Source organism: Perca fluviatilis, chromosome 5 (assembly GCF_010015445.1).
Source record: "Perca fluviatilis chromosome 5, GENO_Pfluv_1.0, whole genome shotgun sequence".
NCBI lineage: Eukaryota > Metazoa > Chordata > Actinopteri > Perciformes > Percidae > Perca > Perca fluviatilis.
In genome coordinates this window covers 25,293,546-25,317,682 of record NC_053116.1, presented here as the reverse complement: position 1 = coordinate 25,317,682, position 24,137 = coordinate 25,293,546, and the positions used below count along the sequence as shown (strand labels likewise).

General features: G+C 40.6%; 1 protein-coding gene across 2 annotated transcripts in view; it reads right to left on the bottom strand.

Annotated features, from left to right (window-relative positions):
* The window catches only part of LOC120558931 (kazrin-like), a 217,245-nt gene that overhangs the window by 88,268 nt on the left and 104,840 nt on the right, over positions 1–24,137 (bottom strand). The gene's annotated exons all lie outside the window — the stretch shown is intronic.

The window sequence follows — 24,137 nt, the reverse complement described above, 5'->3', positions numbered from 1 at the left end:
TGTAATACATTATAGATTACTAGTTACTGTAATTTGAGAGAAATTAGTTATATTACAATATTACTGTCTCTGAATTGTAATAAGTTACACTACTTTTGCATTACTTTTGAGTTACTTTTGCCAAAATAACAGCGGAAGTTTGACTTGGCAGCAGAATTTCATCCCCGGATCAATAAAGTCTCCTCTTTATCCACTTTAATACTAATATTATAGATTATTCATAATATTTTGTATAATTAATATGGATATGCAAAGTAACTAAAGCTATAAAAATAGATAAGTAAAACGTACAATAGGCAAGTAGGAGAAAATGAAAATACTCAATTAAAAGTACCTTACAGTTGTATTGAAGTACATTGTTGTAAAATGTTTGTTTAAAGAACTTGAATAAGAAATTCATGTTGTTTAGTTTAAAACAGTCTAGAGGAAAGGGTCAATTATAGTGTGATTAGAACTCACTATACATTACAGTACTTGATTTACAGCTGATATGTGAAAAGGTCCACAACCTTATTTAACAGTAATTTAGTTTTACTGCAAACGGTCACAGGAAGGGCTTTTATTTTGAAGTAGCCTACACGGAAGTTGTCTGTTGTGTACTCTTACTAGCTTGTGTTGAGATGAACATGAGACCCTAGATGCAAACATGTCCGTCAAGCTAAGTTGCTCACTTTCTGGTTTGTAAAAATGCAACATTGAACAGTAAATGGTCACAGTAAAAGACAAGCGTGTTTGGTTGTCATTCGAAGCCATTCCACTACAGGCATAGTTACTCTCCACGGCTGATAAACTGAAATTATATTTACGTGTAGCAAGCCTAAACATTAATTCCCGAAATGTTTAAATCTGTCAGCAGCTCAGACACACTGCTGTCCGAGCTGACGTACCGTCACCTGTTGGGACACAGATGTTATGAAATAATACTCACGGCTTTTTTTTCCTGTGAACAAATGTTAAGCGGTGTTGGGGAATTCTTAAAAAAAATTGCGTTAAAATGCGTTGTAACTCGCGTTACTGAGATTGTAACGGGTATAATATTACCGAAATTTAATTAGTAATGCGTTATATTACTGCGTTACAGCAAAAAGGAATACATTACTGTAATTGCGTTACTTTTGTAACGCGTTACTCCCAACACTGCTGAATAGCTGCAAGTGCACATTGTGTGCTTGATGGCATTCATAGGTCTCTGTGTGCCTGCAACTCTGTGTGAGACTGTAAAATTGCCATACCTAATACAGTAAAATTGTCATCATTCATGCCATCTGGGAGTCAGGGAAACGTAAAGCAAAAAGGAAGGTGGTTCATTCTGTAATCTAAACTCAGAACACAAGGCAAATATAACTGTGAAAAATTAGATAAATGAGAGAACAACACATATTCACCGCTAAATGAATACTCTTATCCTTGTGAAAAGCAGATGTGGGAGCCTTATAAGGGATGATTAGACTCCCTGTTGCCATGTAATAAATGACACAAAGCTCCATTCTTATAATAAATACATGTCTCTCAAAACATGCGTTACCAATGGAGAAGTCATTGACAATGAGAGATGTCATTTACAGGAGACAAAGACCGTGAAATTCATGACCGCTGCATGAAAGTGAAGAAATTGTAAGCTGAACGGCATGAGGGCTTACATCACATACCAGCATCCTTCCTTCCTTTGGCGGTCACTCGAAACGAGTATGACTGTCCTCTCTGTCAGGTTGTCTTATTTGTGGATCCTCAGGTGGCTGTAAAGGCCGATCCGTGATCCACAGATTCTGCTGCAATGTGGGCATTGGAAGGTTGAAGTGGTGTGTGGTGGTGGAGCCTGTCTCTGTTTGTCCTTGCGGTGTTGCCGCTTTGCTTCTGCGGCACGGCGGAGTTCTGTTTCATGGTGTGCTGCACCTTCCTGCACAGCTTTTCTCCAGTAGTCCCTGTTCAATGCTAGATTCTCCCAGTTGCCGGACATGATGTTAAACTTTTTCAGGCTGGTCTTAATATTGTCCTTAAAGCGTTTCTTTGGCCCGCCAGGGGCTCGCTGTCCTTCTTTTAGCTGGGAGTAGAGGATCTGTTTTGGGAGACGGTTGTTGGGCATGCGGATGACATGTCCTGTCCATCGGAGTTGGTACTGCATTATGATGGTAGTGATGCTGGGCATATTAGTTTCCTCCAAAATGCTGGAGTTTGTGCGTCTGTCTTCCCAGTTGATCCTCAAGATTTTTCTTAGGGCTCTTTGATGGAATAGTTCCAGGGTTCTTAGGTGTCTGCTGTAGGTGGTCCAGGATTCTGCTCCATACAGCAGAGTTGGGAGAATCACAGCTCTATAGACCAGGAGCTTGGTTTGAGCCCTCAGGTCTCGGTCATCAAAGACTCTTGTCCTGAGTTTGGCATAGGCTCCGCTGGCACAGCTCAGGCGATGGTTAACCTCAGAGTCTATATTGGCTTTGGACGAGAGAATGCTGCCAAGGTAGGGGAAGTGTTCCACGAGTGGTGTTATCCACTTTGAAGATGGGCTGGAGTGATGGCTGGTTGGGTGATGGTTGATACAAAACCTGCGTTTTCTTGATGTTCAAGGCCAAACCCAGGGCTCTGTATGCCTTGGCAAAGGCATTCAGAATGCCCTGGAGGTCTTCAGGGGAGAGTGCTACAATGGCGTTATCATCGGCATATTGCAGCTCTTATGCAAGTGTACGTGTAGCCATCACACACGCCAAAAGATAATTTTTCTTCCAGACATAACTTGAGAAGAAAGCACCATTTACTTACAAGAATTCATGTCAGGTTAAAAAAGTTTTTTTTCGTTATGTCACTTTTTCATATTCCATGCTTCGCCTTTTAACATTTACTGATAGCCGCTGAGAGGCTTGTAGCAGAGGACTCTGCCAGCATGCGTGGTGATGTAAGCTGTTCCTGCAATGTGTTGCTAGGCAAAGAAGTGGAGAGTTTTTAAACTGCTGCAGTTACTGGGCATTGACATTTCTGTCTGCCTGCCACCAGCAAGAAGTGTTGTTTCGAGTAAACACTGCCGACAACAGCAGGATATAGACAGGCAGAGGTTGGTGCTCTTTAAACCTTGACACTGCCAGGTTATTGACCCTGCCAAGTAGCTCTATTGCTATATTTGCCCCATGCTATTCTACAACTATCCTTGTCAAGCTTCCACCTTGTCCTGCCAATTATGTGTCTCATTTCCGCCACAGCTGACATGTAACTGACTGAGTTATGCATGGCTGTCTCACCAATAAACACTCGTGGCTTCAGACCTTCTCTGTTTCACTCTGCATCTCCTGCAACTGGTTAAATATAAGCTAGCATGAGCTACCACTGTAATACCAGTCGAGGATGAGTTGAATGGTACTGAAACGATTATTTAGTAATCACATTTTTCACAATTTTCCGACATTTTATAGACTACCTAATTAATCAATGAATCCCTAAATAATGGACAGACTTATTGACAATCCTAATAATCACTCATTATATGATGAACTTCCTGATTGTTAGACATTGGTGGGAAATAAAGAGTTGTGACAAAAGGCCTTGCCTATTTGACTGATCGGTTTCCTCTCAGGAATTTACAACACATAATCCCTCATTCATTTTTGAGCTAATATAACATGCATTTACAACAGAGTCTGTCTGCAGAGTGAGAGGCATGACATAAGGGACTGAGTGGACTTGATAGTGTCCTATATTTAAAATAGCACAGTGGAGCGGCCAATCCTGCACTCTGGTCACAGGTCACCTACAGTAGCGTCTCAGCTAAATTAAGGGGGTCCCTCTCGGTTAAAAACCGCTTCTTGTAATGGATACTACACTGCAGCATCGCCGCTAGGATCAGTGTCATTTACACAGACTCCGCGGTGGAGAGTGGGTTTGGTTTTATTATGAATTTAAAAAAGCCTCTTGTGTCGGCTACAGCGTGCTGAAGCAGTCCATGTTTTTACTAAGAGACAAACAAGTTCACCCTCTCTACAACCTCCAAATGCTGAGTGCCACATGTTTGGTCAAGGTTACACAACAAGCAAATCACCCTCTCGGCACTCTCCAGCTCTGGGATCCTCATTTAGTACCAAAAGTCTGTTTCTACACCCGCTACACCTATGTCCCAGTTGGTGGCTCTAAGTATGTCCAGTGAATAAGCCCACAGTACCTAACGCAGAGCCACAGGAGACCATCCTCATCGCTCCTCCTCCCCACCCGTCACATATTTGTCTTTGAACTCTGGGGACATTCCCATCCTGTTCTTTTGTGCATTTTTAATTTTGAAATGTACTTTAATGGAAACAAAACTTATGTCATTTCATCACAAACTTACGTTATACATAAAACACTGCCTCCAAAGGTCTGTCTCTCTGGTTGCATTTTGGGTACTGTAGTTGTAGAGTGTAAATAGTGAAAACAGCTGTGTGTCTCTTTGTAAACAAGCTAAGGGTCTGACCTGGCATCATTAATCCCTCTGCAGTAGGTTTGCAGGCCCTGAGGCGTGCCTGCCCCAAAAATTCTCTTTTTTAGGTCTGTTGTCCTCTCAGTTACTGTGTCACTTTGCCTCTCTCTCTCTTTAGATCTCTTGTTCTCTTTCACCGTGTCTCTGGCTGTCGCCCTACCTCTGTGGCTTTAGATCTCCCGTGTGAGTCGCTCTCTGTCACTTCGGGCTCTCCTTCACTTCAAGGATACTCATCCAACAAGTCAGCATTTTGTGGCAGTCAAGGTTTCCTTGTCTGTTGTTTCTGTCAGTTAACCTTGCCAGTGGAGAAGTTGACATTTGCTGTCTCTCTGACTTTCCTTGCATGTTCTCAGAGCTTCAGTAGAGTAGGAGCAGGCATTGATGGAGTTCAGATTAATTTCCATTGACATTTTGTCTATTTATAATATTTACATAAGGTTAGGTTTTGTTGGAACGTTTTTCTTGTCTTGCGTTGTTGGGGACAGACAAAGGTATGAAGATTAGGTAAGCTTTTAATATCTCTCCAACATGCTATGTGTCTTGTGCTTTGATTGCTTTCTTGTGTTTCATTTTCTGCGTGACATACTGCGTAATTTCATCCAGAATTGATTGTTGATTAGTTGGATCTAGGTATACTCCTCTGTTTTATCTGTAAAGTCATTTGGTACACATTTAAAGCAATATTGTTTAACTATTGTACCTTAAAATAACCATTTTTATGCTACACTGACTTGTAATAGGGAGAATGGTGCCTCTGTCATTCCCACTGGCACCCCAAAACTGTTCTCACACTATGTAACTTTGGGGAGCTGGTTCGACCTGGGAGAAGTGCTGTAACGAATTACATCACTACAACTGATTTTGGTGAAACTGCATATTTTATGGAGAAAATGTTTTCTGGTTTTCCCTATGATGTCCTCCGGCTGCTCTGCCTCGACTCTCTGTGATTGACGGAGTTTCCTGATGGACAGAAAGCTTACTTGTTGAAGGCTTCACGAGTGCTTCGCGAAGAAAAAAAAAGGCTGCAAGACAGATGCCGAGCTGGCCTTCCTTGTGTTTAACTAGTAAGTATTATTATTGCATTGGCTTCAAGTTTGGCTGTGTTAGCCAAGTTGTGAACTAGTTTTTTTTTTTTTTTTTTTCAAAAGTAATGTAATCATAACACATGCATGTGTACAGCTGTCCATATTTACAACAGAAGTGTATAGGTGAATTGCACCCTGAAACTGTAGTGGTGCCAAATCGCAAAAAAAGTCTAATGTTAAGCAATGTTGCTTTAAGATAAAGAGTTATTTAAATAAATTAACTAGAATGCTGCAAACTCTTACCCTGAAGATGACATTTGCCATAATGGCAAACGGAGTAATGGGAATGTTTAATAGCTACCATTCCTTAGAGGCAAGACAGAAGCTTTTAGTTTAGAGTTGAAGGGCTTTGATACCAGTTCAATATGTGATTCAGAGCAGGCATAGTTCAGATTCCCTTTTCATCAGCTCGTCATCTTCATACTAAAAGAAATGAATACCCTGTCAGTGGAGCTATTGTGCTGCCTTCATGCTGTACTTTGAGGAAAGTCGCCACCTTTTTTGTCTCCCCATCTGACTTCCATCTTCAGTTCTCCTCATATCTCTTCTCCTTCCTTTGTTTCAATTGATCGTCCCTTGTACCTTCTGTCCACCCATCTCTTATTACTGCTATGTCCTCACTCTCTAAACAAGAACAGGCTGTTCTCATCTAGCCTGTGTGCATGTTCGTGTCAGACAGGTTAACATACAAATTAGAGAATGATAGCTTCTCCTATTCTCCTCTCACCTCTTTCCCCCAAAGTCATGCAATAACTGCAATTAGCTCAAATCAAATGAAAGGAAGCCAAATTAAAAATCTCTTAAAAAAGACTACTTCCACAGTTGCACTGCTAAAGGATGATCGCGTGCATAACAACACTTAAATCACTGATCTACACTGACACAATCCTGTGCCAGCTAATGATTCCCCAACCAAATCTGTCAATAACATGAGCACATCTCATCGGGCATGATAAGTGCCCCGGCTTTTGAATTTATAAGTGAAGTTTATGGGAGATTCACAGACAAAACAGACTTTGTAGCTCCCAAGCATCACCACCTCATGGTTTAGACAAGTGTATGACAGATTACTCCTTTTGTGCAGATTTAAAGACTTAAAATGAAAGCCTGACTGAGCCTGTCGAAAGTCAATCTGACGCCTTGTGTGTAGATTCTCATTACGTTGGTGCCAGCTGACACCTTTTCAGAAAAAGAGGGAGACAGAGGGTGTCTGGGGACAGATGATTTGATGAATGAAGCTCTATACACTGTATATCAGCTTTAAAGCTAGTGTATCATAGGAGCAAATAAGGGCCTAATATCTGTTAAGGCTCAAGATCAAACATCACAGGCCCGATGACTCATTTGGTCTCCAGCAATAAGATCTGAAAGGCAACAATGAATTCAGATTCTATAAACAACTGGTTACAAAAGGTCGTCTATCCAATATTGGGGCCAAGCAATCGCAAGAAAGACTAATTTCAGCAAAAAGAACTCTGATCATTCTCTTTACCAAAAACAAAAAAAACTGTAAGACTCTGACAACAGTACAATTAAACCAGACACACAGCAGTTTTTTGTGGTACTGCTTTGCTCGTTTTGTAGGATTCTGAATGGTAATGGACGATATACAGAGTACTTACAAGTAAAATGGAGAATACAAAGGCATTTTGTTCTGTGAAAAGAACAAGGACATAAGGTTGAAGATTGTTCACGTATATATACAAACAAGATTAAGAGTCCACAGCCACACTAGCTGCTCTGTGAGGCTGTACTTTGGCACAGCAGTGCTTTGAGCTAAATGCTAACGCCTGCATGCTAAGAATGTGCTAATGACTAAGCTAAGATGCTGATAAATAGCAGGTATAATGTTTACTATGGGGACCATGTTAATTTAGCATGTTAGCGTGGTAACATTTGCTGAACATCAAACACTAAGTACAACTGAGGGGGATGGGTGATATTATGGGATGAAACAGACAGTACTGCTGTAGAAGTGACTGTTTTTAACCATTACAGACACATTTCACATTCTCTGTTCACAATCCTACATTTACTGCTGAATTGATTTTGCCAACCAAGCATCAGCAGGTAACAAGGGTATCTGGAGTCTATGTGTTCAGTCAGTGCCCAGCTTTTGTTGTGACAGCCCGCTATTTTAGTCAATCACTTATCAGAGCGTGACTAAAGGCTAAGGCTCTGAGGTGAAATCAAGCTGGCTTAGCCAAGCGAGTGTGCCATTTTCTGGATAAGAGGCAAAGAGTAGTAGAGGTCAAAGCTCCATGGCTGACCTGGAACAATCCTGTCATCTCAGCAGCCGCAAATTGCAGAGTTGGGGGTGAGGGCAAGCTTGGGCAAAGCAGAGTAAGAGAAACCATGTCAACTCATAAGCCATGGCGTGGCTTCAAATTGTAGTAAATTCTGCTGCCACATTGTGAAGTAGCATGTCATCTTGTTAGATACACCAAAGCCCAACTAATTTGGAAGAGAACATATTGCACAGAGGCAAGCATGCGTTTTAGATGAAAGGGAGAAGAAAAAAAATACATCAGTCCACCCACACTGACTAACCTTTAAACAAATCTGAGGAAAAAAAGGCTGGAACAGAAGCACTAAAAACAAGCTGAAGAGTGAAGAGCAAGTACACAAACAGGCATTTTAATTAAGAGAATGCAGAAAACAATACAGCAAGAGCAGAAAAGAAACACCTGAAGTTGACATTTGGAGATAAGGAACAAGAGAATTAAAATCACATATCTACCAGGCAGCAATCCCTATGGGGAGGAAGAGAGACAGGATGAAGGAGAGAAGAAAAATGAAATGGAGAAAAAGTCACACTCAAAATATCTAACCTCTGTGCAAGGAGGAAGTTTTTATTTGACGATGGAAATTTCCTGTTACAAAGCTTTAGGATTCAACATTATTTTCCTACTTTAAGAGAACATTGTTTTAGCTGGTTTGTTGGTATTAATTTCACATTATGAAACTGTATGTTCCAGAGAAAACAGTTTATATTTCCTCAGTCATCCAGGAAAAAAAAACTATTTACTAGAACCCAAAGCTTGATATAACTACATATTTGATTTGCTGTATATCAGCGATTTGTTCTTCCCAGAGAGATCACATTCGGGTAATCAAACAGTAACTTGAAAATGACTGTCTGTTTGTATTTCATTTCCAAATTCATTAGGCAGCAAATATGTTCAACAAATTGCTTTTGGCAATATCAACAAAGATTGCCACCCTGGATTACACCTTCAAGACTGATGGACAGAAGAAACACACTTTCAGTCTTCTATTATGTGCAGAACTCAGGTTTGTCTGTTGGCGTTGGTACGAGTATTCACACCACAGACCACAGATTGCTTTTGTTTGCTGCCATTAGCTTGTTCAGAGGATATTGGCACAGACAGTGGCCATGGCAGACATGATCATATACATGCATGTCAAACCGTTCTGCAAAGGTGGTACACTGACACAAGCTTTCTATTTAATGGGGTTCTCTTGTACTTAAATGTTTTTTTTTAATTCACTGCGGTGGAGCAATGTAACACATTAGTGATCAATACTAATGTAGACAAGCCAAGCATGAAAGATACATACAGTGCCTTGCGAAAGTATTCGGCCCCCTTGAACGTTTCGACCTTTTGCCACATTTCAGGCCTCAAACATAAAGATATAAAACTGTAATTTTTTGTGAAGAATCAACAACAAGTGGGTCCCAATTATGAAGTGGAACGAAATTCATTGGCTATTTCAAACTTTTTTAACAAATAAAAAACTGAAAAAGTGGGCGTGCAAAATTATTCAGCCCCTTTACTTTCAGTGCAGCAAATCTCTCCAGAAGTTCAGTGAGGATCTCTGAATGATCCAATGTTGACCTAAATGACTAATGATGATAAATAGAATCCAGCTGTGTGTAATCAAGTCTCCGTATAAATGCACCTGCTCTGTGATAGTCTCAGAGGTCCGTAAAGCGCAGAGAGCATCATGAAGAACAAGGAACACACCAGGCAGGTCCGAGATACTGTTGTGGAGAAGTTTAAAGCCGGATTTGGATACAAAAGATTTCCCAAGCTTTAAACATCCCAAGGAGCACTGTGCAAGCGATAATATTGAAATGGAAGGAGTATCAGACCACTACAAATCTAAGGCGACCGGCCGTCCCTCTAAACTTTCAGCTCATACAATGAGAAGACTGATCAGAGATGCAGCCAAGAGGCCCATGATCACTCTGGATGAACTGCAGAGATCTACAGCTGAGGTGGGAGACTCTGTCCATAGGACAACAATCAGTCGTATACTGCACAAATCTGGCCTTTATGGAAGAGTGGCAAGAAGAAAGCCATTTCTTAAAGATATCCATAAAAAGTGTCGTTTAAAGTTTGCCAAAAGCCACCTGGGAGACACACCAAACATGTGGAAGAAGGTGCTGTGGTCAGATGAAACAAAAATCGAACTTTTTGGCAACAATGCAAAACGTTATGTTTGGCGTAAAAGCAACACAGCTCATCACCCTGAACACACCATCCCCACTGTCAAACATGGTGGTGGCAGCATCATGGTTTGGGCCTGCTTTTCTTCAGCAGGGACAGGGAAGATGGTTAAAATTGATGGGAAGATGGATGGAGCCAAATACAGGACCATTCTGGAAGAAAACCTGATGGAGTCTGCAAAAGACCTGAGACTGGGACGGAGATTTGTCTTCCAACAAGACAATGATCCAAAACATAAAGCAAAATCTACAATGGAATGGTTCACAAATAAACATATCCAGGTGTTAGAATGGCCAAGTCAAAGTCCAGACCTGAATCCAATCGAGAATCTGTGGAAAGAACTGAAAACTGCTGTTCACAAACGCTCTCCATCCAACCTCACTGAGCTCGAGCTGTTTTGCAAGGAGGAATGGGCAAAAATGTCAGTCTCTCGATGTGCAAAACTGATAGAGACATACCCCAAGCGACTTACAGCTGTAATCGCAGCAAAAGGTGGCGCTACAAAGTATTAACTTAAGGGGGCTGAATAATTTTGCACGCCCAATATTTCAGTTTTTTATTTGTTTAAAAGGTTTGAAATATCCAATAAATTTCGTTCCACTTCATGATTGTGTCCCACTTGTTGTTGATTCTTCACAAAAAATTACAGTTTTATATCTTTATGTTTGAGGCCTGAAATGTGGCAAAAGGTCGAAAAGTTCAAGGGGGCCGAATACTTTCGCAAGGCACTGTAGGTCTGATCTGTCTGCGCAGTCTTGAGCAGTGAGAATTATGACAACATTCTCAAATCAAATGAAAGGAAGCCAAATTAAAAATCTCTTAAAAAAGACTACTTCCACAGTTGCAACAGTTGAATTGTGACAACATTAGGAGTCTGTAGAGCTTAGCATCAGTTTTGCACTGAGAATGAATATCAAAATAGTCCCCAAGGCTACACATGGTATGGTATAGTATGGTATAGTATGGTGTATATGACAGTGAACTCATTGCTTTCTAGCTCAATGTGCTACACTTGTGATAAATGCAGCCTCTTGGCTCCCTCTACACCAACTATTAGAGGCTGTGTTGACTGTTAGAGCCATTTTATTTTAGCCTATAATTACAGGATAGGTTGAAAGAATAAGAGAGTGGCAATGCTTTATGGGATACATTATGGACTCGCACAATAATAAACCAAACTGAACATGCTTGCTCTGTCAAAAAGGTGATAAATATGGTTTGGAGGCCAGAAAGTGGGATTAAAATGAAATTAGTCATCAACAAGACGAGTAGGAGCGGCTTAAATATTCAGGTTGGCTATGAAACAAGAAGTATCAATAGTTTGTGTACTGTACTGTATGTCACGCTGAATGTAGGTTACAAATATTGAAACGTTATGGCTTCATTCTCACTCTGAGAATACAGCCAACCTCATTTCTTTGGCTCTCTTATGTCTTATAGATAATGTCTACTACTGGACACTCATATATGAATCTATGTGATAAAGAGACAAAGAAGGAGAAAGAAAGAAGATGAAGAGAGAAGACGGTGCTGATCAAAACAGGTCAAACGGTTACATTTTACATCATGGATCATCATCCAATGGTAAATGACAGCTAATGCTATTATATATTTACCATGTGTTCATGTCACATTTAGGCTTTCCTCTTTCATGTGCACCTTAAAGCTATTAATATGATGTCATTTATTTCAATAAGGCAGCAGGCATCTCCTGCGGTGGGGGAGATAATGTTTGTAGAGAAGACCCAGCTGCAGTCCAAATCAGAGCCATTGATTTGGCCCTCAGCTTCACGGGACAGTTAGGCTCCCACAGGACACAGCACAAGGGCAATCGCAGGCCTCAGCTGGCCTCCTGGCCCCCTGCATTAATAATCATTCCAATTAGAAAGAAAGTGCCCAGATGCTCATCTGGTTACATAATGTCTCTTCCCTCCTGTTTGTGCCCCCAAGTTTATCTTGACTGACAAGCACCTGGATTTCCAGAAGATGCATTATTTGAGGATGCCATTTGGGGTGGTTTCACTCTAATGGTCAATTTATATTCTTATTTCTTGTTTCTGTCCATGGGCATGGGCTCCACATGTAATAATTCTGCGCCTCCATCTGTCAGTTTACTGGAAGATAAATAATCAGATTACCTCCTGCCCACTAACTAGTTTCTAATTGTTGTAGGGAGAAAAGAGACAAAACATCATTGAAGTTTAACTCTCACAAATGAATTATTCGCTATAAACCGACTACCTTCATGACAAGCATAGCCATCTTAATGGGGATGTTTATGAGTGCGGCTGCAGAGGGTAAGATTCCCTTCTGATTTCAGAAGCATTTTTTGAAGTAGGATTCCTCTTTTGTGGTGAAGCCTTTTGATTGTCTAGCAGAGATGGTGACAGCGTATTTTACATCCATCTTTTTCTGTGCCTTCTTCTTACAGCATATTGCGTCAAATGCACTTCACAGCCAAAACAACTCCTGTCATGCCTCAGAAGACAGATTAAAAGTGCTGTCTGATATTGCGTAGCTCTACCAAGTACTTGAACAACAGCAGGTATCTGTGTTTCAAGTCTATTTTCTCATTACTTTCCATGCTATCTCAGCTTAATATCGGTGCTGCTAGTACAGAGGGAAGGCCAGAGATTGTGTACACAACAAAGTGTAATCTTCAATCATCTGCTCACTATTGTGCTCACCATTGTACACCCTCTTAAGAATACCTCCATGCTGTTTAGCTTTAGCTCTTAGTAGCCTCCACATAACAAAGGGCATTAATACACCATGATCCATCTGTACTATTATCACTCAGGGGGAAAATGTTTTGCAATGTTTTGAAAGTGCTTAGTTGCTCTCTGCAGCTTCTGTCTGCATGTCTGAACCACTTTCAGCTGCTCCCTGTGTTAAAGAATTTTGGTTAATATGATTTTGGGTTTTGATACCAATGAATGTGTGGCTCTAATTCTCTAGCGTGATTCCAGCATTAGCCCTGCAATCCTCTGATGTCTGCAGCCCTCTCTGCTCTGATTAAGCCATTCGTTACACTCGGGCCTTAATTTGCACAGCACTTCCCTTAAGCACCTACTTTTAAGCACTGAAACATGATGGATAGATCAAAAACCAAACACTTGTTTAGAGAAGGTACAGATGTAGCCAGAAATATCTGTGTGTATCTTCGATGTGAGGTGTTAATTCATTTTCCCACTAAAAACATGGAAAATGCACTTCAGGCCAAGTTTATGCTTTATAAATGTCGGCCTCTGTGTTTTCACTCCAAGACTGAAGAGTGATGAAAGGCCTGTTTTCATTAGCGGCAGCCAATTCTCTGTCGGCCTATCAGATGAAGTTTGTTATCTTGTAGAAGACAGAGGCAGCTGGAAGATCAGATAGGCCGTCTGTCAACTGATATAAAAAAGTGTCTTCTTTGGCTTCTCTGACTGATTTACTAGTCATCAAGTCAAGTCGGCCTGACTACCAATATAATAAAAAAGATATTTTCCCCCATAAAACCAATCATACATGTCAGTAGTTTTGAAAGTTGAACAGCACATATGAGAGTTCTGCTATGGCCTATGCTCTTAAAGCTTATAAATACATTGCAAATTACCGATGTAAGCTGTTCCTGTTATGAATGTTGTGATCAAAATGCAATATTTGAGGGTCAATGTACGTAGAGTCACCAATCCTAAAGTAGTCCGCCACTTCACTCATGCATTATTTCAGCTTAGTTTATGTTTATGTAAAATCCCCTCAGCTCAAAACCAACATGAAGGCCAGTGACAATTTATTGTTTGTTTTGAAAACACCATCAAATGCATGGAACTGTTTCCACAATGCTTTACAGAGAAACAGCAAAAAACAAAAAAGGCCTATTCAGATATATTTGGCTTCATTACCATCTCACCACCTCTCATCATTCATGTGTAGCAGCAATTCATGTGAAGCATCTTTTAACAGCTTATGCATAAAATCTAAGCACTTGGCTGTATGCTAAGCGTTCTGAAAAACAGCCTCTTTTCAGTATTTAACATATTTTAGTTGAAGTTACCACAGGGACCCAAAATGAGTTAAGACCGACAGCACCATTGGCACATCTCTAGTGAATGGCATCATTAATGCTTTGCTGGTGGATTGGCAGCTGGGTATTGATGGTCCATTTCAGCATGGGACTGGGGAGTTAGGGTGAGGGGACAGGAAGGTGGGGGTGGTTGTTGCCGTGCTAATGTGATTCAAACACGCCCTTTTTATAATAGGGCTTGTCCCTGTGCCAGGGGAAAGCGGGTGGCATAAACTAGTGGGTGATTACGTTAAACAAATGACTGCCTCATTAGCTAGACCCCCAGAGTGTCTTGTGCATATATACAAACAAAGACACACACACTCACTGTCCTATGATTTCTCACTCTCTCACACGCATGCACACATGCACGCACGCGCTCGCGCGCACACACACACACACACACACACACACACACACATTTACACTCTTAGAAATTTACACTGACATAAGCATTAGGTTGGCTTTGTACACAGAAAAGGGCAGAGCACAAAGGCAATACTCAGGAGGGTACAAGCTCCATCCAATAGACTAATTAACATCTCCCAATTACACCAGCCAGCACTCTATGTTGCTCCAGTTAGCTCTGGATGATACTACACAATACAACAGAATGTGTCACTATGAATGTCCATGTTCATGAGCCGCTCCCCCAAAAGCCAAGCTAATGACTGCAATTAGCATCATTAGAGTCCTCAGCTGGTGTAAAGTTGGACAGCCATTTCATGGTTTTTGGGCACATAGCTCAATGTATGAAAATTAGGGACAAATAATTTAGCTTGTTTATGCAACAGCACAATGAGAGTGGCTAGACTGATATCTCAGGTCCTTAATTACTTGACCCGATTTGCCCCGATCCGTCTACCTCATACTGCCTCAGTGGCATAATCACAGCACAGTGCTCAGAGACAATACGGCGAAACACTGCAAAGACCAATAAGGCTACAAGTAGTGACAATTTTCATTGCTGACTATTCCATTTAATATTCTTTTCATTAATTCAATGATTACTCCATTAGTGACGAATGTTCATCACAAATGTTCCAGAGCACAACAGAGCGTCTTCTGAAATGCTTTGGCCTTCTGTTTTGGCTAGTCTGATTTGTTTGTTTTTTGATCATGTAAATAAGATGGGTATTTCTGCACTCAGAGAGCAGATATTAGCCCTTGAAACTATGGGTGGCTGCAAGCTTTCAAACTTAAGCCCCTGGGAGGCCACATTAACTACTGGGAGGATACCCAGAAAAACCACAGCAAGCAAACTGACCGGCGTAGAGGAACATCACTGATCTTATTCAGGGAGGAGGGCAGCCTTTGCCCACTGGGACGCTGGTCTCAGTAAAAAACACTCCAGCATCTGCCACCTGACCATTATAGCTAAATAATGCATGGAACTTGTGGGATGCCTGTCACAACCAGGCTCATACTCATTTCTGCTGTGGTGTGAAAAGTCAACTCCGCAAATACGCTGGAGCAGGGGAGACATGGCAATGCATGCACAGAACCACACATGAACATTGTGGCTTCCCAGAGGCTTATAGTGAAAGCTTGCAGACATAGACGGATTAAAGAAGGTTCTTGAGATTATGTGGAAAAGCTAAGTGTGGGTAGATTAAATTCACTATCAAGAATGTGACCAAAGTTTAGGACAGGAGCAGTTCATCCGTCAATCTCAAACACAGAGACAAGATTAAACAGCATGTGTATGAAAACAACAGAGTAGGTGGATGTTTGTGTGGATGTATATTTGTCTGTTAGAGTCTTACAGCTAAAGGAGGCCTTTGAACATTCAACAGCAGAATAGACTTGCAGTATATCCGCATCTCTTCTGTCCCAAAAGTCACATTGACCCAGGGCTCGCTCTCCCTTCAGGAGCATTTCCCATCAGAAGCCTGTTACACCACAAAAGGCCATTTTACTCCCAGAATAGCAAATCTGGGGAAATGTAATCTTTGAAGCCCCAGCTAAAATAACCTGACAAAGCCATTTTCTGGCAGAGCAACAGAAGGAAAGCTCAGACACCGCAGCTAAATTTAAAATGACTCTTTTTTTTTTTTACTTTTACATTATTGGTTCTTGGTCTGACATTACTGTTATAGTGGTTGACCTAAAGCACATTGTTTGTTGAGTACATGAAAGTCTCTGGCAGAATTTCAAAGTCATGTAAGCAGTTGGTTTGGTTAGACAGGGACATCAACCACAGTTGCCAGGCCAGTGTCACAAGTGACAAGTCAAATTTCACTCTTGATTATTTTTGCCATTAATGGATTGATAGTTTTAAAAGTGAAAATGCCTATCACAGGTTCCCAAAACCTGAGGTGACATGTTCAAGTTGCGTATTTTAACCTGCTAACAGTCCAAACCCTGAGGTATTTGATTTATACTGATATAACACAGAAAAAAATCTGAAAATCCCCATATTTGAGAAGCTGGTACTAGGGCATGCACCTAAGCACAACTGTATAACACAACAGGACTCTATCAAAGTGCCACTATCCACCTGCCACACTCTTATTGCCCATTGCTTTCATCAACTCCCCCATGCTCTGGATAATTAACAATTGGATAAGGCCTAATCCTGTGGACATGGGAATTGATTTGATTTAACCTTCGTTTAACTGGGAGAACCTCCTGAGTCACCAGCTGGAGGTTCACACATCAGGCATGAATGGCAAAAAACTGACAGAGAAGCAGTGGGAATTTGATAAGCACAATCAGCTGCTCCCTTCAATCTGGCGAGGTGACTGCACGAAACAACAAGACTGCTGCTGCCACAGGAAGAGGACGCAGGGTTCTCTGATGTGACTACATAGACACATGTACACTTATACATGCGTACACACCATGGAGGACAAATACAAAAGCACATGTGTAAACAGGTATGGACAGCCATCTGCACCTGTACACATCCATGTGTTCTGCACCACTGAGCAAACCATGTGTTCAGGACTTTTGAATTTGTATATGTTGTGGTCCTCATTTGCATAATATCCACTGACATCAATGTAATAAATATAGGACCGAGCTTTTAGTTGTTTTCTTCAAAAGTTTGCAGATTTGATGTGATGCTGTGCTCCATTCTAGGCTGCACTTCAGTCAGAACACAATAAAAGGCCTAGTTTACGTTAAATTGTACTAATGGGTTCAGTGCACAGGTTAAGGACGTCGAGGGCTCTTCTGTTAATTAAGATGAAAAAAACATTGCTACTCTTTGACTGAAGCAACATCCCAAGACAAAACAGCAGAAATTATATTTTAGTTGTGGATTTCAGGAGGATGTAGACCTGCTTGGCCAATATATAAATAATAAATAACTAAATCTTGAACTAAACTCTAAATACCACAACACAAATAGCTCACATCAGACTACAACTGACCCACTAAACCCAGCGAGCAGATATGCTGTGCAGGCATGCAACAGCAGTAGTCAAAAAAACTAGATGAAAACATTAAACCAGCTACCAACAAGCATACATCTTTACTTGGTCAGAAAGCAGTTCAAAAGGTTGCATAGAATTCCCAAGTATCTCGCCTAATAGTGTATACGCACTCTGTCTTCATACACAAGAAGGAGCCGGTGACAAAAGCCTTTTCTGAAACACAAACAACTGTTTTTGGATGTCAACTTTTTTTGGACATAAAAGGTTGAACAACTGCAGAGAAGCAGACAAAACAAACCCCTTTACATGTCAAAAGAGAACATGATGTCTTTAGACGTTCAAGTAGATATTCCTTTTGAAGCATCTTCTTTTTTTTTTTTTTTTAGCAGATATTCTTTTGACAATTTTTTTTGCCCTAGCACGGCATGTTCAGTGACAACAAGTCCGTCCTAGAAATGTCAATGTGCCAAAATGAGATTGCGGGATCACAGTTAATTTTTCGCTTGGTAATTCCTAAAGCCTGTAGCGACACTGAAAAGAAGGTTTCAAATTGAGTTGGGCAAGAAAATAGCTCCAGAAGATGACAACCTCCGAGAGACGAAAGTGGATTTTAAGTGTCACAATTCAATTTGCAACGTAAATTGCACTGAGCCTTACCTATTAGTTTTGACTTGTCTGTGTGTGAATAGATGAGGGACAGGCTGTTTTGACAGTGGTGTTGTATAAAGTGTAGCTGATACAATGAGTCCTCCCCAGGAGTTACAAACTGCACTGTCCATTGCTTTCTCTAACAAAGAAACTAAAAGATTTTTTTCAAGATTACATTTAAGTAACCACAATTTAATTCAAAATCAAGCTTGGCATCAAGCAGTGACCCATCCAATTAGTTTAGCTGTATTTCCCCTTCATCTGGACCAAGTAATGGAGGATTAATGTGGCAGATCACGGTTATCTATTCTAATGACACCAGTTTCATTGGTTCATAACGGACTATCAACATCAGGACATCTGGCCTCATAATGTACTGTACAACAAGGGTGCATGTCTCAACATAATACCTCTGCTTCTGTTTTATCTAAAACATGAATCTCTTCACCATTGTGCAACATCTGGAGCGCTGCAAATCACTTCAAACAAGAGTTTTTGTCTAAAACGTAGACGTAAAAGTGTAAGACTTTGTTGTTTAAGAGCAAAATCTTCCTTTTCCTTTCCATTTTGACGGCACATATCTTCTATAATATAATTTTTTATTCTAAGTTCAATTGCTTACAGCCTCTTAAGGGGCGTTAACTAAGATTGATACACATTGAATAGACCTGCAGAGCACCTGTGCTGGATTTGTATAAAAAAAGAGATTACTCAGGCACACCAATAATTTCTTTCTTCCAGGGCACAGTGAACTACTTTGGCCTTCCTATTCCCATTCCCATTGCATTTTGCCCCAGGTATATATGAGTATATAGTATATGTGTGTGTCCGTTAGCCATTACCTCCACTGGTCCCCATTCGTCCAGGTTCAGGGCTGATGCATATCCAACGTGGCAGCCGGTCGCCAACACTGTGCCAGGATGAATAGTTCGTCATCCCTGCTTCCCTCTCTCCCTCTCCACTCTGCTCTCTGCCTCTTGCCAGAGCTGTTTGCTCAGCTGTTCCCCTCACTGACCGCATTTATCCCATATGAGCGGCACAGCTTACCCCGTTAATCTGTGTGTGAGTGTCTCTGTGCGCCTGAGTGTGTGTGTGTAATGTGTATGTATGTGCGTCTCCATTCCAGGCATCCTCTCATTGGCCCCCTGATGACCATCTAAAGAAACGCCCTGATCAAGGGACACACACACACACACACACACACACACACACGCACACGCACACACACACACACACACACACACACACACAGTAACACGGCAAACATAGTACTAGCGGGGACAGGCATTGAGCTTTAAGTCGAGGTCATACGGAGTATATCTGGAGATGTCACAGCACAAAGGTTCTTATGAATCCTCTATTCAATAATTTCGACTTCACCCCTACCTTACATTAAATTCAGCAAGGCTGCAATATCATTCCCTAAACAACAGTGAAAGCAGGGAATGTGTATATGTGTGTTGATGCTTGAATAAAGGGTTGACACCCACCTGAGATTGGTGCAATATTAGTGTCATAATGTATTTCCAAACGTATCCCTTCTCCTCTAAGTGAAGCCTTAAACAATTCAGGATGAGTAAGAAGGTCTCAGCTTCATTCCAAACACCCATTCTTCAAATTATTGTTTGTTTACATGGTGAGAAATGGTGCTTACTGACAACAATAAGAGCAATATCAATAAATGGGTTTCTCCAAATGCACTCTTTGAACAATTCTAAATGTAAAATGTTTAACCTGAATATAAGCAGTGTGTATCATGGCTCCCAAACTGGTATTCTGGGCAGAGTGAAGTGAAGATATTCATTGAAATAACTTAAGCGACTGAATATTTTCACTAAAGTTGAAAGGTTTTTCTGCTTCAGTGGACACACTTTCACCTCAATTTGTGCACACTAATCTACATCTGTTTACCCCCATCTGCATGTTTCCATTTACTTTGCATTCACACTGTATCTTCTCACACTGTATAATGCAGCTGAACAGCAGCATCAGTTAAGAGTCTCTGCTGAAATTGGGCTGTGCACCCACCTTAGATGTTTGGAGACCGTTACCCCCGCGGCACAGCTACCACCGGAAGCAATCGCGACCAGCACCACCAAGAAAATGCTTGTGATTCCACTAGCCGTGACATAGTGCGTCCCAGAAGCAGCTCTCTGCTTCGCTAAAAATATGCGGCGTGGCATTGCACAGGCCAGGCATAAAGTGGAATGGCCAGAATATCCAGTCAAATAAACACCCTGTGCAGACTCACGATCGCATATCAGATAACTACACTATTTAACAACTAAAACATAGCCACAATTCTTTTATCCATGTCGTTCATAACTGTACTAAATGGAAGAAACCATTTAATTATGTAGACTACTTACTTTTATGGTAGAAGCACAAATATCCAGAAAAAATTACCAAAACAAAGAGTTACTGATAAATCAATTAGTTGTCAACTTTTAAATTAATCGTAGTCTTGCATTGCCAGAAAAAGCTCTCGGTTGTTTGCATTTGTTTAAACCAATCAAAACCATCTCGGGCGCTAAGCTCCAGACGCAGATTTTTTTTTTGTCATACTGTCATTTGTTTTCAGTCAAACTTTAATGGCAGTGTCATAAGTGTGTTGAACTGGAACCCTGCATTGTGTGTTGTACCATGAGCTGAATATTACTAAATACATTCACAACTTACTGCAAAATACACCAATCGGAGCCCCTGTGTCCATGTTGTGTAATGTACAAGATCTTTTTCTGTGTTTTGTTGCAAACAGAGCACGTGCTTTTAGACTCTGCCAAAAAATGTGTCTTCTGTGTCAATCCACAGACTGCACGGTTGGCTGCTGGCTAACATGGGAGTAGCCAGACACGAGCAGCTGTTGTTGTGGTTGAACCTATCCCCAGCTAACTACTTATCGGCCAATGTGATAACGCATGTGTGTAAGAGAGAGAGAGAGAGAGAGAGAAATGACATGCACTGTCTGATTTAAGGGTATTTTACCAAAGGTTTTGTACAAACTAACACAACTTTACTATTGTACAGGACAGATTGTCATTCATCCTTTTAACATCTATCTTATCTACAGTATGTGAAAACATGTCAAAAGACCGACACACTCATGAAGTCTTTTCAAAAATGCATATTATGGCACAAAACAATCACACATGACCAACCACATCTGTTCAGTACCTCTCTGCTGTCCTTACTCTTTCATTAGGCTTTGAAACCTTCCCTAAAGACAAGGTGAAATCTTCACCACCCACCTTCAACAGACTCCCCGTAAAGTGAAACAAATAAACATTCTCACCCCTCTTAAAGGAAGCACTCTGTATGCCTTGACTGAGATTTATGCCATGGACAACAGAAAAGAACAGTGAGCAGCTAGGAGTTTAAATGCTGGCTTTGTTTTTCTAGACATTGGCTGCTTTGCGATCCATCATGTTTGCAAGAGAAAGAACTGCATGGCCTACACTTCCTGCTCAAGAAGGGTGCTGCTGTGAGGAATAAAGTTTTATTAATTGTAATTATATATATATATATATATATATATATATATATAATTATTATTTTTATATAATTATATATAGATTATTTTACACTACTATACACAAAAAAATGCACCTATATTTATAGATTTTCCGGATGCGATGAAGTGCAAATTGATAATGAAACTAACAAAGGAAAGTAAATAGAAAAGAGGTCTCCACACCTATATCACACTCTTGGATAGTACCCTCAGAGCTCTAAGGAAATTATTCAATAGCTTAAAAGGTCTAGAAATGCTCAAGAAAATGTAAATGGTCATCTAGCTTTATATATGGATTTTTGGTTGTGTAAAATGCTGCATGGAATTGCAGTAAAAAACCTCATGCTATAAAAATATTAATAGTGCCTTCATATGCTATATAGTCCCCATACTGCCTATACTTTTAAACATGGTTTAAAAAAAATGCCCACTAATTATATCTCCTTATATTTTAGCCTCTCAAAGCAATCCAAATGAATTAAAAACCTATTTAAAGAACACACAACAATGAACCTGCATGATCAGATTGTTCAACTATTAGCTCCAGTGAATCATAAAGGTCAATTTACACCACCATAGAGATGTAACAGGCCTCAGTCAAATCCTCCCAATATCAAAGCAGAAGACATGACATAATCCAAAAACTACTGCAGCAGAATCTACATGGAGAGCTGGGTTCACAAACTTCTTTCAAATATGGCATTCCTTCATAGTGATAGTTTTTCTCTCACAGCACCTCACCAACACACACTGGGTATTTTGTCTCAACATTTCTCTCGAGCTTACTCTGGGCCATTGCAGCATTTAATAGCTTTTCCCTGCAGACAGGGAATACAGAGTCGATCTTCAAATTGTTGTGCCATATACTGTACAGTATCCCACAATTTTTTGCAGTATACTTTGACATTACAGCTTCAGCTTCTGAGTACAACAATGAAATTCACACATAAGTGTGAAGTCTGGAGAAACAGTGAAAAGGGGAAAAAAAAAGGCTGTCACATAGAAAGGCATTCATCATCTTAGCCGTCTATGGTGAAAGAGAGAATAGAATGAAGATCACGTGTATGACGAACTGAGATGCATTTGTGGGATGTTGTGTGGGCTGCATGTGTGAGTCACAGAGGACGTTGTTGTTGGTTCATCAGAAAATCCTTTCTGAAAATCTTTTGGGATGTAAAAAAACAAAAAGAAAACAGTGTGACTGTAGTGAAAGGGATTCATGTGGGACATGCAGGTTGTATCTTGCATCCTGAGAGCCTTATTTTGCATATGTACATTATAAATGCTCAGAGCTAAATTGTGTGCCACAGAGGGATCCTGGTGGTTTTCTTGAGAGCTATGAGGCTTTGACTCTAAATCCGTTTGTGGGAAATCACGAGAGTTCCACTTTCTGCAGCTGCCTTTTATTAAGTCCAACCCACTCATCAGTACAAGTAAATACTAGTATTATACATAGTTGACGATCATTCAGAAAGTTTACAGTGAAGTAGCTGTTCATTTTCAGCATGACACTGAGGCTTCTTGTCTGGATTAGTATGCAGAGATCTCCATCTTCTTAAGAAACCCCGCTGCTAATAATGCTATATTGAGATGCAATGGCCAGCTCTCAGTTTTAATGGTGACTGATGGACGGCGCAGATGCATTATTGCTCGCCGTTCATCAAGTTAACTTTGCACAGTAGAAAGTTGAATGAGTTTCCAGGAGATTTAATCAGTGTTAATTATAGGATGAGCTAGGATTTAAAGGGGGTATGATTTCGAGTGGGTTAACCCTTTACTCGATAGGGGTCTCCATACTCGGCATGTAACTATGACGTATTTGAAATCAGGGTGGATCTGGCTTTTTAAACCATATAAATACATTTTAGCCCCCAAATTAAGCCTAAGTTCTAAGATCACCAGGAATTAATAAAAGGTGAACAAAGAATGATCATGTAGGAAGGACAAACTATAAACACATGGCCAAACAGAGCAAAGCTTAATTTATGGTCACCGCGGTGTTACCGGCGCGAGGTACGCGCCATAAAATGACGTCACCACGGCTCAAATAGAGACAGCACACTGGGAAAAGAAGACGCATTTTGCTGGAGAGTTTATCAAAGCTAAAAAAATACGTACAATAAATATGTCCATGTACAGAGTGTTCTTAACAGTGTTACAGGCAGACAGTCGTTTCAATTTGGAGATAAACAACAGTCATGTTAATGATAAGAGTAGATAATTGTAATGTTTCGCGGTACGTTGGTGTTTAACATGGATGTGTTTACTACTGTTGCCAGGCAGCCTACTTTCCTTTACTTCCGGTTTCTTCTTCTTTACTACTTTTTGCTTATTCACAGATTGTTTTGTTTGTACACTAACAACGAACAATGTGTTGAGCATTAACGTCTGCGTGCATGCTCGTAGCTGGAGTATACCAGACGCTTTAAGCAGAGAGGTATGAGGGAATTCACATGCTCTTCCTGTGTATGTGTATCTTTTATGTCATCTATTTCTCAGTATTTCCCCCCTGCTCCCTCCTCTACGCACATCCCTGCGTTCAATCCCCTCACTGTTTG